We start from the raw sequence: 23,844 nt of genomic DNA on the forward strand, positions 1-23,844 counted from the left end.
AATTTCTAATGGAAACACAGATGAGATATTAGAGGGCTAAGAAATTACCATGGGCTGCATTACACAGTTTTAGTACTTAAAAATCAGTGTACTTTATTAGCATTGAGAGAAACAAATTTGAAGCAACCAGCACATGACTGAGTACAATTAAAGACAAAAAGTTAAGCTGCACAAATCTGAAAGAGTCACCTTTACACAGTGGTGCCTGCTGCAAACATGAGCTGCCGGGTGGGTAAGCACTTTCCACTCCAATCAAGGCAGTGCAACTCAGAGACAGTCAGCTCCTCTCTGCATTGGATCTACATCAAAAAGCCACGACCTTAACCTGAAACTGCACTTTTAAGTCAGTACCCAAAAGGCATTTTAGAACTTTCTGTTTGTACTTCAGTATGTCCTTTCTCTCCATTATAATTACAGAAGATGGAGATACACCACTGGCTTTGATCCACCCAAAACCATGTGGGTCCTCTATATTCCTAACAATATTTATTGACATTTTGATGGGGTCACCCTTACTAAACATGAGAACAAAGACAAGTTACTTATTAGCCTGTGTGACAGATGGACAGAAGTCTGCTTTAACCAGACATTCCAGATCCATTTCCACTTTTATATGACAGCATATGTTGTTGTTATTTACTGGGAGTGATCACACAGGTTACTGGCTAACTTTACAGCAACCTGTTTTGGTTTTTTTCTTCCTTGGCCTAACTCTGAGACAGTGAGTATTTCTATATTTAGCCTGATGGCTTAAAGTGAAATAATTCTACTAGCCGAGCCACTTCCTCTGTTAAAGAACAGAAATCCAGGGATTTCTGGATCCTGCAGGTCTCCAAGCCCCACTGACAATCCACAGTCCCCCTGCAAGAACCTGCAGCATAACGTTGACAAATTGCATAGGATAGGAGGAGGAGAGTTAGAAGCTATGTACCTTATCAGATGCAGCCTAAGTAACTACGTGGAGGCCTGGCCACACTGAAGTCAATGATCAGCACCATGTAGATCAACTCCAACCAAATGGGATGTTTTTTCATCTTTTTTTTTAAGTCAGTTATTAAAAAATGCCATCCATTGCTGTCATGCAATATGGTAGGAATAGCTATTTTTCCATAGTTATTCTTCACATCACCTGTTCACCCACATCACCCTTCTCTCACCTCACTCCCAAATCCAGCTACTTCCAGTTGCTGACACAATTAAACAACCATTCTTATAACACTGGTCCCATACTGGGTCATTTATAGAAGCTCCTTGTTTCTAAATAGTTTTTTTCTTGTTATTTTTCTTATAAATTCCTCCTGCTACCTCCTGCAGTTTTTTACACGCAGACAGGACTTAGGACCCCTGGAGAGGCATTTTCCCCAAACAAATGAGTGCTCTGTATTCACACACATCTGGGGCAGACCGAGATCACAGCATACATACATATGTGCTCCCAGAGTGCTGACAGTGAGATTCAACCTATAAAGAAATCATCATTTAAGCACAGTTTATTCTCTTAAACAAGATGCTTCCGAGTAAAACATAACAAGGCACCCCTGCTAGATGGAAGACTGGCTTCAGCAGCAGAGCCTGCTCAAGAGATTCCCATCCCGGCTGGGCACTCCATTCACAGTCCGCAGATTGCTCTTCTTCCCCCACTCCAGTCGTGCCTCCACAACTGCTCACAGGGCTGCAGTCAAACTGGATGGCTGAAACGATCTGCAGTAACAATAACTCCCTTCCTATTCCCACTTGGAGGGTTAGTCTAAATCCAGACCCTTTCAGCAACCCGCTTTAGAGCACAGCACCACATACAGCTGTACTGGCACAGCTCCAGCAATGGTCAACCACCATCAAGTCTTCCCTCTAAGAGAGAATGCTGCGAACAGGTGAGACTTTCCCACTGTGACAACAGTGACCATTTTCTTTCCTAAATTAATGCTCAGAAATACTTCAACTGATTTGTTGCACCTGAAATGCTTTCCAGCCCAAAAATAATCAGTCCAAAGCAGATAATCAGCAGGGAAAATTTCAGCTCCAATGGCTCACATTTGAGAAAGTTACAAACAACTGAAATCATCTCACCTAACTGAAGCCAACAGGCAACTTCAGCTACAAATGCTCAGTCTATTATAATTTAACCGTATATTTTTTCCCTTTACACTAATTTATATTTAATACTGTGTTATATTTTTGCATTTTTTGCTCCTGAAGATCACTAACTAGAAAGTGTTTTGTGCAGGTTATTATTATAGCCACTTTTTATTGGAAAAGTACTCTCTCAAACTGGCTGATACTAGTCATAAATGCATATAAACTGAAGTATTAAGCATAACCCAGAAGACTTAAGTTCTTTGTCCATACAACTTAGTTATCTTTATTAAGACACTAAGGCCTTACATATTATGATAGTCCAAAAAATCACCTACAAACACGAAAGATGAAAAGCTCTATTCAAGATAGAGACAGTTCCACTAACTTCTGTTGAACGCCTACTTTTACAGTCATTCAAAGAAAAGGGAAAGCAAGCATACAACTCCTTTTTTCTGGTTAAACCCAAACTCGAGGAGATTCTCTCCCATAAGAATTTCTCAAGACAGATTCTAAGCCCAGCAGTCAGTGTTCAAAGCAGGCAGCTGAAGGACAGAGCTCCACCACCATCTGAGAAGTGACAAAAATACCAATGTCCATACTTCAGACAGTGAAAAACAACAGCAACTGATGTAAGACTAATACCTCAAGGTGTAAAATGAGATGGGGGGTGAGTATATAACATTAAGGTTATCCTCCAGAAATACAAGAATAGAAACTCAAAATCTCCACCTCTGATTATCAGCTTAATATCCCTGACTACTGGCTTCCTCTTCATAACATCGCCAGATTTAAGACAGGCATTTCAGGAAAATATGAGGACAACTTATCTTTCTACCATTAATTTAAATGAGAGAGGACATCACAGTCTGAGTAGCGCATCCCCAAAGTACCTCCTGTATCTGTAATTTTATGTAATTTGCAGCAATTATTCATGTTGCTACAGATTAGAAAATTGACACCAATACACTTTTGGGCTACTTCTCCGGAACATGGCAGTTTTACAGTAGAGTCTCTCTTCCAGGTTCAGCAGAGCACACCACAAACAAAGGGTGTATCAGACTTCATCCAAGGCATAAATCAGTTATTCAAGATGCCTCCTGCAGAACACAACACAATGAAAAGAGGGATGGACAGCAAGGGGGGGGGGCGGTTCTAGTCAGAGGCAAATACAGGTACAGTGTCAGATCACACCCCAATCGTCTCCAGTCTTATGTGGTAGATGAATGATGTATTTCTGAACAAAGGCATTCTGTAATAAAAGGGCCTCTCTCAGAGCTGATCTTTCATGGTTCCAGCAGAGTAGTAATGTTAACAACGTACGCAATTTTAAATACAATGTTCATTCTTTCACAAATACTTTTAAAAAAAATAGATCCCACCATTAAATCTCTCTTTTAAAACCACAGATGGAACCATGACAAGTGAGCTTGTCCAAACTTGTTTACACTAACTCCCACTCCAAAACGCAGTCCCACAGAGGCCCTAACCACAGAGGACGTCTATTTAAGTTCTTTCCACTCCAGAAACGTTCTGGAGGTAGCTCAGACTCTTCCTGTTTTTTTGTGCCATAACCAAATACTGGATTTACATGTGATTTCTGATATAAATTCTTCATGCTACCTCCTCTAAAGCACCCTATACCCAGAGGAACAACTTAATGCTGAACCAGAACTGCTGTTCCTCCTCAGAATGAGGATCGTAAGTTCCATGTTTTGAGGTCTATTCACATCCTGCTCTGGGAAGAAGTGTTAGCACAGCAGAAACACTGGGGAGCTATCTGGCTCTTCGCTGGGTGGGGGGGGACCAAAAAAGAAAGGGAAAAAATATAGATAAAAGTCTAATATTCTACTTCATAAAGGTTTGTATACTGTTCATATTATTGTAGCACCTAAGCACTTGCCACTATGCAGTAAGTGCAAGCTGATGAAGACTGGGTAAGCGCCTTTCAATTTAAAAAGAACTGGAATGGGCCCACCAAAAAAAATCCAAAGTTAAATAGTAAAACTAAACAGATGAAGGAGAAACAGTTTTTTTCCAGTTGTTTCCAACTGCCACATTATATGCCACTGCTTCTACTCATATTACCTCCCAACCCAAAACAAATCATATTGAAAATTCAACTTTAAAATGGTTAAGAGAATAAGTGGGGGAAGAAAAGGAAATAATGAATCTTCTAGTAGAGGATAAAAATCACAATGAATCTACTATTTGGCTCCCAAGTGAAAGCCAGGGTTCTTCTGAATCATACACAGTACGTTGGATTGATGATTGATTTGATGATTCCCAATCAAATCGCAATGCACCTTTGAAATGTTAACTCACTGAAAAGTAAGGAAGAGACATTACAGTGCAAATAAACAGTTGTCTTTGCAGAAAACTAGCATTAAAAAAAAAATTATCACAGAAAAAACAGCACCTAAAATGGACACAGATGAACTCTACTATAAAACTATTGTGCCACAGTGAAGTCTGAGCTCTTCTTGCTACAGATCTAAAACATAAATATGTTTGTCTTGATATCAGCTCTCAAACTCGAGATTAAGTTTGAATTTTGTAAGAATTATAATATATTTGGACGTGTGATTTCTTTAGTTATCTATTATTAGCTGGAGTTTAGTTGTCAAGACAACAGTTTCCACTTCTACAAAACGCTCTAACTGTAAGCAAAATGCCACAGTCAATATCGAAAGTTCACCAGATTGGCCTTAACTATAGCCAGGAAATAAGAGTATCTCCTTAGGACAGGGTCAGGCAGCCACTAGACCAATGGCAATCAAAATGAAGGAGACTGGATATTTGTCAAAGACCACATCCACCTGGTAGAAACTGAAGGATTCAAGGAGCAGTCCACCTTACACAAGACCGGCCGCCCCACTTGGCTTCTGTGCAGTACATTACTACAATGTCCATTCCAAAGTAGAGGGTAACATAACTGATGAATGTATATGTTTCAATAGACATGGACACCTAAACACTTTTTTTGACTATGTGATGTAAGCATGATAGCAATAAACACAATGCAACATGAGTCACACCCAAAAATCTTTAACTCACAAGCTTCCTATATGTCTGCAAGTCACCCTTGGCAAAGCCTGCCAACAGGCGGTTTAGTTTTTGTAAAACCAAGTACCTTAGGATCACATCTATTTTCCTTACACTCTATTTTTCTTTCAAAGTAAGTATTTTGTATTTAGAACAAACAAACAAACAAAAACCAAACAAACAAAAAAAACACCCAATAGTGGACCAACATAATAAAAGAATGTGGATATCCTCTTTAGAGTTCCAGGCTCAGACTCTTCACTGTATAACTGTCCTCATGTATGCAGACAAAACAACACACAGCTCCTTGGAAGGCAGCTATGGCTGCTCCCTCTTTCCAATCATCTTCAGGTTTACATGAGCCATAGGTTGAAACAACAGCATAACGGTCTACCCAAAGCATTTTCCCCACCCCACTGTTATTCATTCAACATAGGAGAACAGAAAAGGACAGAGGGAAGGACACTCTGTGGTAACTGTGCACAAAATACTATAAAGGATTTAGAGTCAGTTAGCATCAGTGACTTCATTTTAAAGATCCATGTGACTTTTTTTTCTTTATATATAATGTACATATGCATGTATATACACCCCCCCCTACACAGTCATCTTACGCCTTTTATCCCTTTGCCTCTCTAAATACAGGCTTACTTCAACTTAGAGAAAGCAACGGTACCCTAAACCCCACCCTCAGATGCAATCCTTCCCCTCTGATGGAATGCTTCATAAATACTTACAGCATTTAGTCAGAACATCTATTTTCTTGCAAGAATAGATGAGAATAAGCTACCTGAAAGTATCAGTATTAGCTCTTGTTAACTCAGTTTGCAGGAAACCAGAATAGCTCACTGGCAGCAAAACAAAGAAGTGGAGAAGGAAAGGCAAGGAAGAAGAGAAGGGACATTGATGTACAAGTAACAAGTATGCCATACTGAGAGATACGTGGGGAAGGTGTCTGGCAAATTGGAAGCAGCCCTCCTGAGCAACAGGTATTTTTGTCAAATTTGCATTTTCAGGGATACGAGAGTATTGTTGCCCCCATCCCTATGAAGGAATTGCTCCTCAGCTCAGTCAAGGCATCAGGTGCTCGGTTGCCAAATCTTCTAGAGTAAATCACAGAATCACACAGAATCACAGAATGTTAGGGATTGGAAGGGACCTCGAAAGATCATCTAGTCCAATCCCCCTGCCGGGGCAGGATTGCCTAGACCATATCACACAGGAACGCATCCAGGCGGGTTTTGAATGTCTCCAGAGAAGGAGACTCCACAACCTCTCTGGGCAGCCTGTTCCAGTGTTCAGTCACCCTCACCGTAAAGAAGTTTTTCCTCAAATTTAAGTGGAACCTCCTGTGCTCCAGCTTGCACCCATTGCCCCTTGTCCTGTCAAGGGATGTCACTGAGAAGAGCCTGGCTCCATCTTCTTGACACTTGCCCTTTACATATTTATAAACATTAATGAGGTCACCCCTCAGTCTCCTCTTCTCTAAGCTAAAGAGACCCAGCTCCCTCAGCCTCTCCTCATAAGGGAGATGTTCCACTCCCTTAATCATCTTCGTGGCTCTGCGCTGGACTCTCTCTAGCAGTTCCCTGTCCTTCTTGAACTGAGGGGCCCAGAACTGGACACAATACTCCAGATGCGGCCTCACCAGGGCAGAGTAGAGGGGGAGGAGAACCTCTCTCGACCTGCTGACCACACCCCTTCTAATACACCCCAGGATGCCATTGGCCTTCTTGGCCACAAGGGCACACTGCTGACTCATGGTCATCCTGTTGTCCACTAGGACCCCCCAGGTCCCTTTCCCCTACGCTGGTCTCCAACAGCTCTGTCCCCAACTTGTACTGGTACATGGGGTTGTTCTTGCCCAGATGCAGGACTCAATCTTCTGGCCTCTCCTTTTTTTATGTTTTATCTTTAAAATTTTTTATATTTTTATTTCTATTTTATTTTTATCTCACAGGTTATTTTCAACATGCAGCAAAGTAACCCATATAATGTCTAAACAAATCACTCTGTTTGCATTAAATGGTGCCACTGATAATCTATCCAGATATGTTTCTTTTCCTTTAAGTTTCCATGTTTACTCCAGCCACAATTTGAACCCTGCACATCATGAAGGAAGGTTACCGTTGCCTGGGTTGTTGTTTTTAATTATCATTTCATATTAAGACTTAAAGAATATTTTTTTTAGTTAAAAATCATTGCTTCTTTCAATATCTTTGATAATACATTGTAAGCATCATATAAAAATCCAAAATTTCAGCAGTTTTTGATCCCTAACAGTACAACAAAGTTCTTAGATGCTCAAAATATACTGATTCCTAAGCATGAGCAATAAGCAATATTGTCACATTGTATTAATGTCCTTGTGGTCCTGGTTTTAGAAAAGAAGAATCTTTCCTACTGAAAGTCTGTAAGTTAGCCATCTTTTTCTGTATCTGGCATAAAATACAAGAAAATCGCCACAGATCCGTGAACACTGCTAACATTTATCTTTCAAATAGCCACAATCAAAAAACTATCTAGCTGCTGGGATCCTTCTACATAGTGTACTAACCTTAAGTTAAAGCAGATTACTTTTTTTTCTTATGCACACCCCAAAACATAAAATACCAAGGGGAGCATTCCTAAAGCTTTACAGAGAGCAAATCTTGATGTGTTCAGTAACTCTCCTCACATCAAGAGGACCTACGCTTGCACAGACACAACACGCAATAACTTAGAATGTAAAGACATTTTTCCCCTCACAGACATGAACAGAAGCTCAAAGTCGAATTCATTCCACATTTTCAGTTACGAACACAGACTTAGGTGTAAAAGGAGAATCTGTCTTGAGAGTAGCCAACACGTTCTCCTGGTTGTAATCTCACTTGTGAAGAGTACTCTTGCCAGCGAGCACAGCCAGCCACCAACATCAGCACAGGACTCCTGCAGAGTTGGGACCAGTAAATTTGCTTTCCTGAAAATCATATACAGGAAATACTTAATTTAAGCTCAATCATCCGATAAGTTGAGCAGAACAGGGGAGGGAGGAAAATCATGATTTATAAAAAATTAAAATAAAAACCCTAAAAGAGTACTGATCAGGGAAAACATACCACTGTGTATCAGTTTATAAACACATTTCCATCTCATCTACTTTCCCCATTTTCATGACAACAGTTAACTTGGAGTTTGGGACAGGAAGAGACTGTTGGGGAGGGTTTTTTTTTTAAAATACAGAATTCAAATCACAGGACCAAACTGATCTGTTGCAGTGAAATAAGCAGTATTGTCCATTTACAATTCATGCCTGTCCCCCTTTACAGCTTTTAATGAAAGTGAGAGCAATGCTGACAGCAAAACAGGTGGCAAAGTTTGCCACTTTTCTGCCACCTTGGCAAGGTTTCTTGTGCTGGGGGATGACATAAGCGCTACATCCCATACAGAGTCCAAGAGGGACCTACTCAAGAAGGCTACTTGAATACTCACAAAGTAAAATTCATATCTGGCACCCAGGAAACTCTTATGAAGCTAAGATTCCTTTGTAGAAATGGATGGAGAAATAGTCTGAAGAGCAGTGAGAAGAACATTAAATTAACAGTGACAAGAAGGTCTAGAAGTCATCTTGGTGGTTCTGGATGACAGACGGTCCTCTACACCACCCAGTTCAATTAAATAACGTATGGAGCAAGAGCATGTAAAATAAGACAGGAATGGAGTTTTGTTCCCTCCTTAAACATCTGAGGTGGCACAAATCTAACAGCTGCTCATGCAAAGAGAAGAAAAAGAATAATTGAACTTTTTTGTAAAATAATTACAAGCCTCTGCAACACATGTCTTAAGTCCTTGCTCTAGTTCACACTGGATTTCAAACATTCATAAACTTTCACGTCAAGTTTTCTCTATGCTAGCTTCATTTTAAAGGTTCTATACCAAGGAAAACACATTTGTAAAGCTAATTAATGTATTTATATGCATTATAACCATGCTTGGGTTTTGCATTATCCATATTACTCTACCTTATTTTATCAGTAACTTTATATGGGGCATTGTATTTGTACTATTTACCTTTTACAGGCTATCTAAATATAAGACAAAAAATATTAATAACACCTGTAAGGTTTTTTTTAACATTAACAGATAAAACGACTTTTTCAGACAATTACCATCATTAATAATTGCTCAACAATTATTTTTAATTAAAAAAAAGGCAAAAAAATACTTCATGGTCAGCTCTTTGCAGGACCATTTGACACTACAAAGGGAATACAGTGTTCATAGCATAAGCACAAAAACAGTGCAGAGAAGACTGCACAATTATACTCATGCCACTTCAATAAAACTCTAACTAAACTGATGGTATTACATTCTGTTTTGCTGAAAAGAGACATACCTAATTGCAACATGGCTTGTTTATCCAGCAGCATATAAGGTTGTGACTGTAAAAGTGACGTTCACAAAACAAATGCATCCTGGAGCATGTAATTTACTTTGATATGAAAAACCTTGAACAAAAAAAATTATGCTGCGTCGCTTATTTTCTAAGCCTTTTTCTTTTAACTTAAGTAGCATAAAGATTACAACACAAAATAGTGCCAAATAGAAACCACTCAACATCAAACACAAGGATTTTCCAAAGTCAAATATTTGTGTACGTCCCTTTTTTTTTTCCTATTCTGAATATCCAAATACAAATACAAGGACTTAAAACTCTGTCACTGTGAGACCCAAGCAAAAGCATTCCAGAAATTACTCCAGGAAGATGTACCACCATCCTGCATCCCCTTTTTTTCCAGTCAGTATGTGTTATAAAGCCATCTCACTATACATACACTAAATTGGAGAAGACAGTCCAATTTTACATTAATTACTTCAGCAGAAGTCAAGCACATCATCTTCTTTTGTAACACAGCACATCTGCATAACTGGACAGGAACATTTAATGACAGGAAAATCATATACACATCAACACATATGAAGTGCTGGAAGAAGGAAAACACTTGGCTAATAGGAAGAAGACTTGACATAGCCAGTACTACGCTCTTCAGAAGCAAAACCTCACTTAGTTTAGTGTTAGCCTCAATTCAAAGTGAACAGAAACACAGAGTGGGTTCAAAATGATTAGGTTTCTGTATAAGCCTTCTTCCATTTGTAGGAACCATTAAACTACATAGGATTAGCAGCAGGTAAACGAAACGGGGAAATCGGCAGTAGGAGATACCAAAAAATACAAAACCAGAGTCTTGCATAGTATCTGTACATGTAAGAAATGAGTGAAGGAAGGTTAATATTGCTAGCAATTGAGTCAGACAAACCATATTCAATAGCTGAGACCAATCAAGAAGATACCCCATCTCCTATACAGTAATTACACTCTTACATGGTAAAACAAATATGAAGAGGAATGAAGCAACAGAACAGAATGAAGCATCAGAACAACACAGCTTTAGTAATCTCCCTTATCAAGTTCCAAATTTGCAGTGGAAATGCAAAGAAAGTAAAGCAACTTAAAAAAAAAAAAAAACAACCAGTAAATGTAACTAAATAACGCAAAGCAAAGCTCCCAGTTTTCAGCTCTTCTCAGAAATACTCCTGTGGATCTGTTTTCCATCAGAAAATCAAATGCATCAAAAAAAGAAATATTTCTTGTAACGTAGACTTTTGATGACAATAATCGTGAAATAAAAACTGAAATAGGCACTTTATAAGGTAGAAATTTTGCAATATTTCATAATGTTATGGCTTCTCATTCTAAATTATTTTTTCTTTCATTTTGCATGGTATCATGCAAGACTACAGAAGAACATTTTGATCTAACATAAATGCAATTTTTGTGGAAAAAATGCAAAAACGCTTTTTTCATTCTGTTTTAGAACAATCAAGTTTTGATACAGTAAGCTTTCCAGCAAGATGTAAAATCCCTTTCTCATCAAAAGCTTACATAATGTTCCTCTGACCCATCAGAGAGTTACCTCTGAGAAGACTTCTATGTTTTTATAAGATGATGCAGAAAAGATTCTTTGATTGTGTTTTATTTAACAATGGATAGTAGCCCTGTGGCAAAAGGAATACAAATAAAAATACATACGTTTGTATCAGTGAAGAATTGTCAGCTTTTCCCTTCTCAAAAAGTAAACTGCAAGATTCTTTACTAATTACACAGACAACATTTAGAAGAGAACATCTCAAGGAAATAAAACAGTGCTGATTACTTTACACGCATGCAACAGCTTCCAGCTACTCATGAGATGGTAACTCCCTCCCACTTCCAACGAGTTCATGTCAACTTTGCTCTTTTTTTGGCACTAATGCAGAATCTTTAGAATTAAGGTTGTCTTTTTTCATACTTTATATTCTTCCACTTCACATTTACTGCACTCTTGCCCAAATGCAAGCAATTCAAAACATATGAAAAAAAGATGAAGTTTCAAAAATTAAGATCTAAATAACAGATTTCTAGAGTCAAGAGGATTTCTTCAGAAAAGCCTTAGTCCTATCGCTGCAGGTTGGACTAGATGAACTCCAGAAGGTCCCTTCTGACCTGAATTATTCTACAATTCTCTTTGTATCATTAGCATATAAAGCAAGAGTGAGTACAGCTCACCTCTTCAATCTCTGTTCTGCCCAGACAACTCTACACTCCTCCATGGAGTTGTCCTGATTTTACTTTCACCTACATTTCAGTTTAGAGCTGCTACTATGCCCACAAAAAAAATGTTTTACACCTGTAAGAAGAGAGGCCTCTAGTGTACAGCCAAGAAACAAATCCTTTTCTGTGCCTTATTTAGGATCTACTTCTCATCCTTATTTAGGACTTGAATAGACTAATAATTTTTTTCTTCAAGTTCACAAGGTATTTTTATCCATGTCCACTAATTTTTAAACAATGACTGTCAGGCAAAATTTACTAAACTCAGTAGATAGCACTGTGTCAGCTCCAACCATACAGATAGCTGTATTCAGAAAAAACTGCAATGGTCTCTCAATTCCTGCTGAAATCAATGTGATGCTTCATGTAAACTCCCCTGCAAGATATGAATGAAGATTTACTGATGGACCCAACTGTAGTTTGTCTGAATACACATATGCATTTTTCCACATTAAATTCACCAGATTGCCTCAACACAGATAAATATAATTGCCATTAACATAAAGCATTATTTTCATCTAGATTTGCATTTCTCCTGTTGTTTTGCCTCCTTCTCAACTCAACTCTGACTCACAGACAGATTAGAAATCAGATCAGCCTAGAATTTGCAACACTGACTTAGCCTCTTCAGACTGAAAATAAATGGCAGATAGAGCGGCTGGGAAAAAAAAAATATCAATGACACTCAGTCCCGATGTGCTCTATTTTACCACAGTAAGAACGAGCAATATCTGAAGTTTACAGTGCTTCTGTTCCCACAGAACATTTCCACTGCAGTTCCTGGAGCTCTGATTTTGCAGGGCCATCTGAGAACACAAATATCTAGAATGCGTATGTTGAAGACTGTGAACCCCTTAATCCTGAATAAACATTTCTGTTAAAGCAACCAAGAGAAATAATCACCAGGTTTACTCCGTGTAGCTGTGTAAAACGTTTACTGTGACAAGTCCAGCTCTGACTGCTGCAGGAGGAAATCCTCACCCAGCTCTGCATGCTGAAATAATACCCTAAAGTAGTAGCAGCATGATTGGATTTCTACACGCATCTAAGGTCACACAGGTCTTGTGTTTAGTCTGTTGATCCCTCTGCCACCCAGACACCTGCCCTGCATGGGCTCCCCGCACAGGAAGGCTGGGGCGATCTCCCAACAATGTGCTCACTCGGAATTTGGAGTACAACATCCTGAAGTAGATAAATACATCACACCCATCAAGCCACAAACATCCTGACATTCTCCAGAATGGGCAGGGGTTTTCTTTTCTCCAGAGCACAGAGGTTTTGGTATTAATTTGAACAGGGAGGAAAGCTGGAGTCTGCTACGCAGAAACATCTAGTCAAATAAATACGTCATTAAGCTAACTAGCTACAGGAGTGTCTAGCAGATGGATGACATCTTAGTTGCTAGTGGAACACTTTTCTCTAGCCTTGTTTGAGGCAGACACATATGGCTCTCCCAAGTATTGATGCAAGCTCCCAGATGGACTAGATCATTGCTGACACCTTATTATAAGCCCTAGAGATGAAAGAAGGGAGCACAATTTTTGAATCACAACACAGGACCCTGAAATATTCAGACTTCCTAAAAATCAAGTTTACAATAGAATATCTTAACTTCTTTCTGTTGAAATAAGCTACTTCAAACCAGGAACAGAAAAGGGAAAATGCTACACTGAGGATGATTAGAAGAGCCTTGAGGAAACCTGAAGACTGGAAGATCCTTGATGTAAATCTATATCATAACTACATATACAGAGTTACAACTATTACAGCTCTGAGGATACCAAAAAATTATCTGCTGTGCAGCTGTTACTGACACCAAAGAGCTTCCATCTGGAATTTCTTGATTGGGGTGGAAGGGGAAAGGAAAGAGGAGGAAGCCATTTAGACATTACAGATGCATGATGTCTCTGAAATGTCTGTATCCTAAAGGGAAAAAAAAAAAAAAAAGAGAGAGAGAGAGCAAAGTCTAGCTACAGGAGCACAGGAAAACTAGCAGAAATATGTGGGAGATAACAGAACCAATTGCATACAGCATTTGCTTTTTGGCAGGTGCCAGAGACACCTAACAACATCTCAAGTATATGAGGGGACTATGGCCTATTTTACACATCCAAGGTCAGAAACCGGAAAAAAATATTAATTTGACATTTTTAGACTGTGAAAAGACACTATCCTTAGCATCCAGTAAGAATTTTCCTCTTCTCCTTCATCCAAACGTAAGACTCAAGATATCAAGAAGATGACTTATTAGGTATTTTCTCTTGCCTCTAATATCTGCTACAACATGTAAACCAAGAAAGTTAGATCTTTGAGACTATTTTAACTCTGTGACAAAACTTTTCAATTTCAAAACGAAATCAACTCACTGACCCCGGGAATATGTTTGGAATTCTGTACATTCATGAGTCAGGGAGATGCTTAGGCTGCTAAAATCCATCTGCCTCTACTGCAGCGGCCATAAACTTAACAAGTATGCAAACATCTTGGAAGCGTCAGCTAAATGTACAACAGCTAATATATCATAACTCATTTGTCTCTTCATTTTCTAAAGGGACACTCGTGCTTTCAGTATCTTCAACCATACAATCATTTCAATGTATTGAAATCAACACTGCTCCAAAGTCTTCATTCACAGCTTTTAGCGTGGCTTTTATCTTCTTGGCCAATTGAAAGGTCACAAGGTTTTTCTTATAAGGAGAATACGACAATCCTTGAATCATCTTATAAAATAGAATGTTTCTAAATAAAGAGACATGGGCATCCTTTTCCTCTTTAGAGAAATAATGCAGTCTCTATCTTCACCACATCACGGACCTCAACAGGAATGTCCAGGAAAAGTCTCAATTTTGTAAGGGTCACTTAGAAAAGGGCATAGGGAGAACAGAATTTCCAGCTATATACACTGCATCTGCAACTACTTCAACTGGACAGTTCCTCTTCTCTGCAATACAACTGTGCCTCTGGGAGACAAGTTCGGCTGGACAAAAACAGGAAAAAAAGACAACTATCTCCCTTCTTTCTCAGAACCCTAGAGAATATATGCTTCATCGTTCATTTTAACCTCTCAGAATACAAAAACCTCAGGATATTCTTTCCTTTATGTAAGTCTTCCTATGCAAGACATAGGGAAGTGCAACTTGCAAACCTCTGTGGTCAGGGCTGACATGACAAAGGGTAAATTAAACCCTTTAGGCAAGAGAGGCTTTGGTTCTCCTGAGGTACTCCTTCAGATGAACTCCAGCTTGAAAAGAAAGGGGAAGAGAGATATTAGTCAGCACCCATGAAAGCATAATGAAACACAGCGCAGACTAGAACTAGCCAGTTTCTTGGCTGCAAGATACTTTCCAATATTATTGTCTCAAAGCAGACAAACCCCAAAAATATGATTTCCTACCAACTGAAGGTTTCAGTTTTACAACTGTCAAACAGATTTTTTTTCTTAGTTTTACTCTTTAGAGAACTGATAGTAATACGTAGATATAGAGGATCACTGCAGTTCCCCAAATCTGAGGTGGGTCCACAGGGATTTCTTCAGTCCTTGACTGTGCAGCAGCCTTCTCACACAGGCTGTCCAAGGATACCACACGTTCCTAAAAAACACAGTGTCCCTGCTCACAAACTAGGATCCTTGGCAGCTCAGCTCCATGCCGAGGACCCTGAATACACCAGGCCTGTGGCCAAAACACAGTTCACCAGGAATCAGAGAGGTTGTGTCTTATTTTGATTTCAGTGAAAGTCTGTCAAATTTTAAAAATTTGCAGTGAAACATCTCAAGTTCAACGAACTCCCATTTTCTGACTAAATTACATTCACTTGAAAGTTTGCAATTAGCTCCATCTAAGATGCCTCTCAATAGCAGCATCATGAAAACTGATCAATAACAAGCAACACGGAGGAAAGTTGAGATAAATCAAGTACAGTATAAAACGCTGAAGTTAAAGCATAATAAACATCTATGTCAAGAGGCTCTCATTCAGACACAGATGGCTTTAGATCACTGCAATTTAACTTATGTTCTGAACGATGTTCTCCTTCAGATGTAAAATGACCTTTGATTGATTCAAGCTAAATAGATAAGGCTGTTCTATATTCAACACAGCATTCACACACAAATTTAACATACTTTAACATATACATCTTGACGCTTCAAGTGATTTGCTTTGGTGTCTCCATGTAGACATGATTAAAGGCTTTTATCTCCAACTTCTAACAATACCCAGGGGAAAACGGGGAATGGGAAAAGGCAGAGTCTGTTGCTGGTTGCATATTCAACTGAAGAGAGAACTCATCCTTTCAAAAGACACTTTCAGAGTATCTTACATATCTAACTCCCACTCTACAACCCAGAGAGGTCCTCTTTTTTCTCTATATATTTCCTTTAATTCCTCTTCGTTTGCTATGTTTTTAGGTAACGTCAAACAAAATTAAAAGGAAACATGAACCAAATGCTTCTTAATTCTTTACCGTGCATTATCAGCACTAACACACATCAGCACTGTGGTATTTCTTCCTTGAAATTTACCTACTTGCCCAGCCACCACCTACGAAAAAAAGAGACCAATCCACATAGGTTATTGGAGATTTCTGCTGTAAAAACTTCACACTGTGCCAGTCGTTTTCACCAAAAGGCTGTAAAGATCATCAGAACAGAACAGTGATTTTCAGCTACAGCTGTGAGTTAGAATCCTCATCTCTATACTCACTGCAGGTGACTTCCTCTTGCAACTCAAGAGATGTTTATCTATCTCCCTAATCCTTGGTACATTAATCCCTACATTAAAAAGTGGTACCACCGTTGTTATCAATCTAATAAGGCACTGTTAGAATAAAGATATTTGTAAAATGCTTTGATGAGAAAGCTTTGCCATAAGGTGCTAAGCAGAACAGGTCAGATAAAGCACGCATTTGACAAACATTGGCAGTGTTTCTGTTCATCAACAGATGGTAGCTTTTTAAAATTTTTTTATTATTATAAGCTATGTGAAATTAGGCACCAAACAGTACCTGTATTCAACATTATGCAGGCTGCTTTGATTGGATAGATGGATCACATGTTAGACTTCCCAGTTAAATAAGGATAACTTATAATTTAAGACATTCTGAGTGAAAATTGAGTACTTGCAAAAAGTTTACCTCAAATGTGCTTTTTCTAAAAACCTGCTAGGAAGGTTATTAAAACAGTAAGAGGAATGTTAAATGGTCACAAACACAGAAAACATCCATGTTGGAAATACTCACAGAACCCCCTTCCTCTCCACTTCCACTACTCATACAAGTTTGGTGAGGAATTACAGTCAACACAAACATCTACATCTACAAACATCTAGTAAAACAAAACATCTACACATGAACTGCACTGGCCAACAGAGGCTATTAGCCCAAGTCTAGCTTTTCTATGACCAGGTACAATCGTTAATTTAGGAGTACTGTATCTTATCTGCACATATTTTTACAGATATTCAATTTCATTTTGCTTAAGACTAGTTAAGCAAAACCTACAAAATCAGTCACCCATCAAGGTGAAATTGTAAGAGAAGAACACACACCAATTTGGTATTTCACGCAAGGTGCCAGTTCAACAGCTATGGAGATTAAGTCAGGTTATTTATAAGCGTTCCTTACATCTTCTCTCCCACACCTTCTGCTATGCTCCTCAACTCTGACCCACAGGGCAGAAGCCAAGCAACTCACTTTTGTCTTATGAAAATCTCAAGCAAACCATGGCAAATGTCCAGTTCAAATTCTACATAGTACAGACCAAAATACCCTCTATGAACTAGCATCACTAGACTCAGTAACTAATGGCTAAGCAAAAGCAGAAAATGAAGCAATACCTTTTACACCCAATAGTTTAAGAAACACTGCTACATTCAGGCAATTACATAGAGTACATCCCTACTAGATACAGCACTAACATATTCGTTTTTACTCAGAATTCTAAAATAAGAGTTGACTCATCTGCCTAGTATTATCTAGCATATACCAGCATAAGGCTACTGTGGTCTGTCTTTAATTTTCAGCATCCAGTACTTGTAAGCATCTTGGAAACAGTACTTCACAACTTCCACTTCTCTTGATTTTAAAGATTATTAGAAGGAAAATGTGTGACTCTCAATTACCTTATGTTGTGTAGCTGAGCCTATTATTTTGGTTTCTCACACCTGTAACCTACTTGTTCTCCATTTCATAGAGGGAAAGGAGGGGCCAGTCTGTGACTGAGATATGAAGCAATCTCTTTAACAACCACCTTCTTCCACTGACACTTCAGTGAAACTTTTACTGTGTGTTAATCAAGAGTGATCCATGATTACTTTGGACTTATAAACGCCTTTAAACATTCCATTAGGTGTTAATGACACATGAAGCATGAATTAATTTGAATTTGTTAGTCCTATATCTAGTAGGAATGGTTCACTAATGTTCAGTTCAGAACATAACTAAGTTTGCTTAATGAGTTTCAACGTTTAGGACTAAACATTTGATCCAACCCAAAACAATATATTCTGTTTCTACTGCCACTCTAATGGAAAAATGCCTCAGCGTGGCCTGTGACTGATTTTTTTTAACAGTTACCTAGCCATCAGACCAGAGAGTCTATTCAACATGCACTTTTACTTAACATGTAGCAATACCTAAGCGCAGAGGCATCAGGCAGTGCCACACACCGCAGGTTTATGCCGAGTATAAGTGTTTTAGCAGCAGTAGTTTATTTATCCCTGCCATTAACTTTAACAGCCTTTCTGTGTGGATGCCAGCAATCACTGACTTCCATTGTCCCCTAAATTGTCTAACAACATTTTCAAATGCTTTTCAGTTTTAGCAGATAATAAAACATAAAATCACTACCATTTCCCATCCTTGTCTGGCACTCTCCTCAAAAACTAAGCCCCCTAACTCAAAAATTATATTCATAATAAAACTATATTCCTATGAGAACACAGCTACCTCAGTTTGGAGCATCCGGACTCTTGCGCTCAATGAGTTTTCAAAATCCAGTGGTAAAGATTTCTGATCAGTTCCTCTGCAAAATGCAGATATTAAAAAAAAAATCATGGGTGTGGATGTGTCGCCTTCCCAGCCCCTCCTCCCACTGCATGCACTTCCACCCCTAGTTTCTTTGCTGGTTTTCATGCAGATTTGTGCCAGACATTCGGCATCCTCATTAAGTGGTGTCTGGCAACCTGCCTAAGTTTTAGTGGGTTCTGGGAATGCCAATATATTAACCAGAGGACTTTTTGCATACCCTAGAGAGACTTTATTCTAGAAAAGTCAACCATTTGGCACAAAGAAAACTTACTTCAAATCTAGGAAAGCTCTCCATTGGCAGTAAGAAGAGAAATTGCATTTAGATTCTTCTTAATTTCTGTCTCCTATCTGAAAGAAAAGTTTGACGTAGAGCAAGATCATCCAAACACAGTTTAAAAGGTCAGAGTGCTGTCTGTAGTAGGATTTTAGAGAAAAGGCAGGCAGACACAGCACAACATCGAGAAAACGATTTATTTTCATTCCTTTGTCTCTTGTGACCAAAATAATCTTCATCAGGAAGATTAAATTTACCCATTATTATGCTGAGTGATAACGAATGGCGATATGGGTACTTGCAAATTTCCATGGCTTAACTAAACAATAAGAAAAAGCGCTTAGCAAAATGCATCTACATTTAGCATATTCCCAATATGCTAAATCAAGGCATGCGCTACTGAAATGCATAGATTAAATAAATACAGATGATGAATAGAGACATTTTGCCAGCATGAAATACAGAATGCGCTGTAATGTTGTGATCAGTCTTCTTCACCTGCAAGCATTCTTTCTGCTGCAGTCCCCTTACAGTCACTATTACTCAACTGACAGCCTCAGAAGTAAGCAAATAAAACTCCTCTCTAAAACAAAGAACTTAATTTTCTCTTTCAAATACAAGGTTCAGATGAATACAATGAAAAAAAAAGGTCAGTAGCTCTCCTTCACTGGAATACTTTGCCTGTGCAGCACATCGAGAAAGTTCAAGTGTGGACAAATATGTCACTATTTTGTTCTAGGACCATTTCTGCAGACTTATACACCCAGAGAATCCCATTCATTTCAAGAAGTTATTCAGGCATTCTGCTATGGTTTAGCTATAGCTATCCATTACTATTAGAAATTGCTTCAAACTGACATTTACTTCAAACTCATCACCTCGGTTTGTGCAAAAAATTGCTGAGTTCCTGACAGCAGCTCCAAAATATCATGATCCCTTTATAAAGACCAATTAGCACCAGAGATTTAGCAAGAATCAATTAAAATAAATTAAATGTAAATGTTTTAGTGTACGTATTAAAAGTCTGGCAAAAATAAGATTATGTTTGGTGGGAAAGAAATTTTTAGCTATCTAGGCCACCTTTGCTTAGATATCAACCTTCTAGGCAAGACGGCTATTCTTAAAAATAGCTGTCAACTGAGAAAAGAAAATGTATATGTATGAATCACTTCACTACAGGGTTGGATTCCCAGCAACTGATGCACCACTGTTCTGGCATCAGTGCCTTTAACGAGCAGCTTGGTGCCATTGAAGAATTTCACAGTTACCACAGAACCAATCTGCAGAAAAATTCATCTCTCAACTCCTAGAAGTATTTGTATTCCGTAACTGGCAATTCACTTGCAAGGAGCTGTTTTAAGCTATTAGAAACTCCAGACAGAAAAAAACCTTTTCCAAGACCACTCACAAGTTAGATGCAACAACCATTCCTGCTGATGCAAGAGCTGGTGAGCAGACATGGACTTTTTAACACTTCATTTCTGTTAGAGATTATACTAAGTTAAATTACTTTTAAGATACCTTTCTATTATTTCAATAATCATTTACTTCCTTCTGGCACATCACATCCTGAAAGTACTCCAAATTCTTTTACGACACTGTCACTTAAATGCAACCAGTTCTTGGTGGAAGGGCAGCAGCCACTAGACAGAGTACTGGAGGGCAGCTGTGAAAGAGAGAACTAAATTTTAGTCAAGAAAATCAGGGAGAAAACTTCTCTCTCCTCCCCCCAAAAAGACATGATACCTTCATTGCCCAGAAAACTAACAACTCATCTTTTCAAGTTCCACCTTAAATGTCCTACGCAGAGAAAACAGCATTTTATCTACTTAAAAATAACAAAGGGACAGGTTAGTTCTAAATTCTTAGGTTAAACTACTGTTCAATAGTTTTAATCTTACCAAAATGAATACAACTGGGTCTCACTCTTGAATCCCCATTTCCTTCTACTTCCACAACTTTTCTTATAACAAGCCTAACACTGAAGACTGAATTCAAACTTCATCAGTCAAATGCTGCCTAGTGCCTGTAATGTTTCAGTTAAAATAAACTAATGGTCTGAAATATGCTGTCTCACATTGTTAACTCATTCTGCGTTATACGTTTATCATCATTTAGGCCCGCATAGGCATCTGAATTTACTGGAGAATACTGATATGCCTTATGTGTATGCAACAATGATCTTCACATACTTAAGAATCATAACTAAATATGCTGCTATAACCACAGAACATATAAAAAGATGTATTTTTACTCTATACATAACTGCATATAGTTGTCACATTCCACTTTAAGTTCTCCTTACGCTGGTCGCTTTATGTATCAGAGTAACTTAATAACTAGTGCTAAAACACCAGCACAGCTATAGATGTTCAGAGCACCATCACTATTTCAGCTAATATGGACGAGGGGATGTTGATTAGACTGCTTCCCACCAGTGCACTGATTTTCCAGCAAAACTTCCCCTTTTATTTACAGCCACAAAGCCATAATATTTATACTCTCATTAGTGGAACCACACACCTGTGCACCACACACGCAGTTACTCAACTCTACTCAACAGTGCATCGTATGTTATTTAAACAACTCCAGAGTTGCAAAGAGTAGATTTCCCAAAACATTACCCTAGAAATGAAATTGGAAGGCAGAATAAAAGTTTTGTCTAACCAACACACTCGGGGGTTGAAGGATGAAAACCAAAAGACGCTTTCCAGAAAGGCGCATTACTGTACTTAGACAGCATCTATGTTCTTACTTCATCTACGCCTACTAGTAATTGCCCCTCGGGCTTTCTTACCAGCAAAAACCCTCTCCCTTTTTGGCTAGCCCTAGATGTATGATGCTGCATACATTCCACTCTTCATGTTCTATGGTGCACCTTTCCAGTCCACAAACATTTTCATGCAAGTTTTTTGTTTGTAAGAACAGACCGTTCTCTCAGGTGTTTTCCTTCCTGACGAGGAGATGCCCATGTTTTAGATCAATAAACTTTTACAGCACCAAACACTCTCTCTAGTGCCATATAAAATTATTCACCACGTTTCTGTTCTCTTGCACGACAATCATTTGCTATTCAGAAAAGGCTGTGAACAACAAAGAAAAAAGTCCCACTAAAGCCTTTATCATTCTAGGTGTTAAGATCTACTAACAGACGTTACTTTTGCATTTTACCTGTTTCCTGTTTAGTGAAGTTAAACCTACACACAACGGTGCGTCGGTCTCTTCAGCAAGCATCAAATCACAACCTACATCTACCTACCTACCCTCCTGCATGACGGAAAGCCTGGCACACCATTCAGAAATTCAGGACGCACGCATTCAATGCAAACAATGCGGGCACGCGTCAGATACAGACAGGCAAAGCTAGACTTCTGCTAATCAACTTTTTCTTTTTAAAAAGGCACTTCATTTAATACAGGTCACTCGTGTGTGAGCCCGACAGCCGCGCTGCTGCCCTTCCTTCCCGTGAAAGTTGCCTGCCCGGAGCTCGGCGCCCGCCGCGGCGTAGACACCGCCGTTAGCTCCCTCCCTCCCGCGGGGCTGGGCCGGACCCGGCGGCAGGGCTGCCCCGCCAGCGCTGACCCCGAGCCGTACAGCATCAGTGCTGCGGCGCGGTGAGCGCCCGGACGGAGCTGGCAGCGCTTACCGCGGAGCCGCCGCGCAGGACGCGCCGCCCGCTCCCTGCCCGCCGCCGCGCCGGCTCCCCAGCCCCGCTCGCCTCCGCCGCCCCTGCGGGGAGCTCCGGGGATCCCCCCTCCGCGCCGCCGTGCTGCCGGCTCGGCTTCTCCCCCGGCCCGGCGGAGCAGCACGGAGGCGGCGGGCAGCGGCGGGGCTCCCCGGCGCCCAGGCCGCCCCCCGCTGACGGCGCTACCTGTCACCGCTGCCCCTCGCACCGGCCAACACCCGCCGGGGCACCTGGGGGGGCAGGTGGGGGGCGGGCGCGGAGGGACGCGCGCAGCCCGGCCCCGGCTCTGGGGGGCCGGGGGCACCCCGCGCCGCGGCAGGGAGGGAGGGCGAGCGCCGGCGGAGCGCCCCGGCAGCCGCCGCCTCGTCCCTCGAACGCTCCCAGACCTTCAACTTGGGCCTCCCCGCACTTTCCCCGGCACTTTCCGCCGCGAGGACTCCCGCCCGGCCCCGGCCCCGCCGGCCGCACGCACTCACCTCCCCCCGGCCCCCGCCGCTCGCCCCCGCGCCGGCCTGGCCTCCTCCGGAGCGGACGGGGCACCTCGCCGCCTCCCCCTGCCTGTCTCCGGCAGCCGCTCTCCCTGCGCTGAGGCTGTGCCTGCCTCCAACTCATCCCCAGCCTCTCCTCCTCCTCCGCCTCCCCCCCCGCCCTGCCCGCTCCGCTGGCTGCCGCCTGTCTGCAGCGAGTCTGGCTCCGGCGGACGGGCGCGGGGGCCGCCGGCGGCGGCGGCGGGGGAGGGGCGGCGGCGCTCCCGCCCCTTCGCGCTCCCGCCTGGCTCCGCAGCCCACACTGACACCTGCCGGGCGGACACGGGCGGCGGCGGCACCGGGACCGGGACCCGCAAGCCACGGCGGGGGCAGCGTCCCAAATGACGGCGGGGCGTCTCCTTGGAGCAGCCGCTGCCGCCTCTGTGGGAAAGGCCCGTCTTCTCCCGCGCCAGCTCCCAGCAAGTCCCCGCGGGTGGGGATGGGCGCACGGGTCGAGGTGAACTTGCGGCGGAGGGGCAGCCCCCGGCCCGCCCGTGGGGCCCGCCCGCACCCCTCCGCCCAGCCCCGCCGGGAGGGGGGCCCCCACGCCCCGCTCAAGGCCCCCCCCGGGGCAGCCCCGCCC

At 41.1% G+C, this 23,844-nt stretch overlaps 1 protein-coding gene across 1 annotated transcript in view; it reads right to left on the minus strand.

The window, feature by feature from the left end:
• The window catches only part of LDLRAD4 (low density lipoprotein receptor class A domain containing 4), a 293,179-nt gene extending 269,879 nt beyond the window's left edge, over window positions 1-23,300 (minus strand). Inside the window, exon 1 of the mRNA XM_068395926.1 lies at window positions 23,211-23,300. The gene's annotated coding sequence lies outside the window, so the exon portion shown is untranslated. The remainder of the gene's footprint in view (window positions 1-23,210) is intronic.
• Window positions 23,301-23,844: the final 544 nt, after the last annotated feature.

The sequence above is a fragment of the Nyctibius grandis genome, chromosome 3 (genome assembly GCF_013368605.1).
Source record: "Nyctibius grandis isolate bNycGra1 chromosome 3, bNycGra1.pri, whole genome shotgun sequence".
Taxonomy (NCBI): Eukaryota; Metazoa; Chordata; class Aves; order Nyctibiiformes; family Nyctibiidae; genus Nyctibius; species Nyctibius grandis.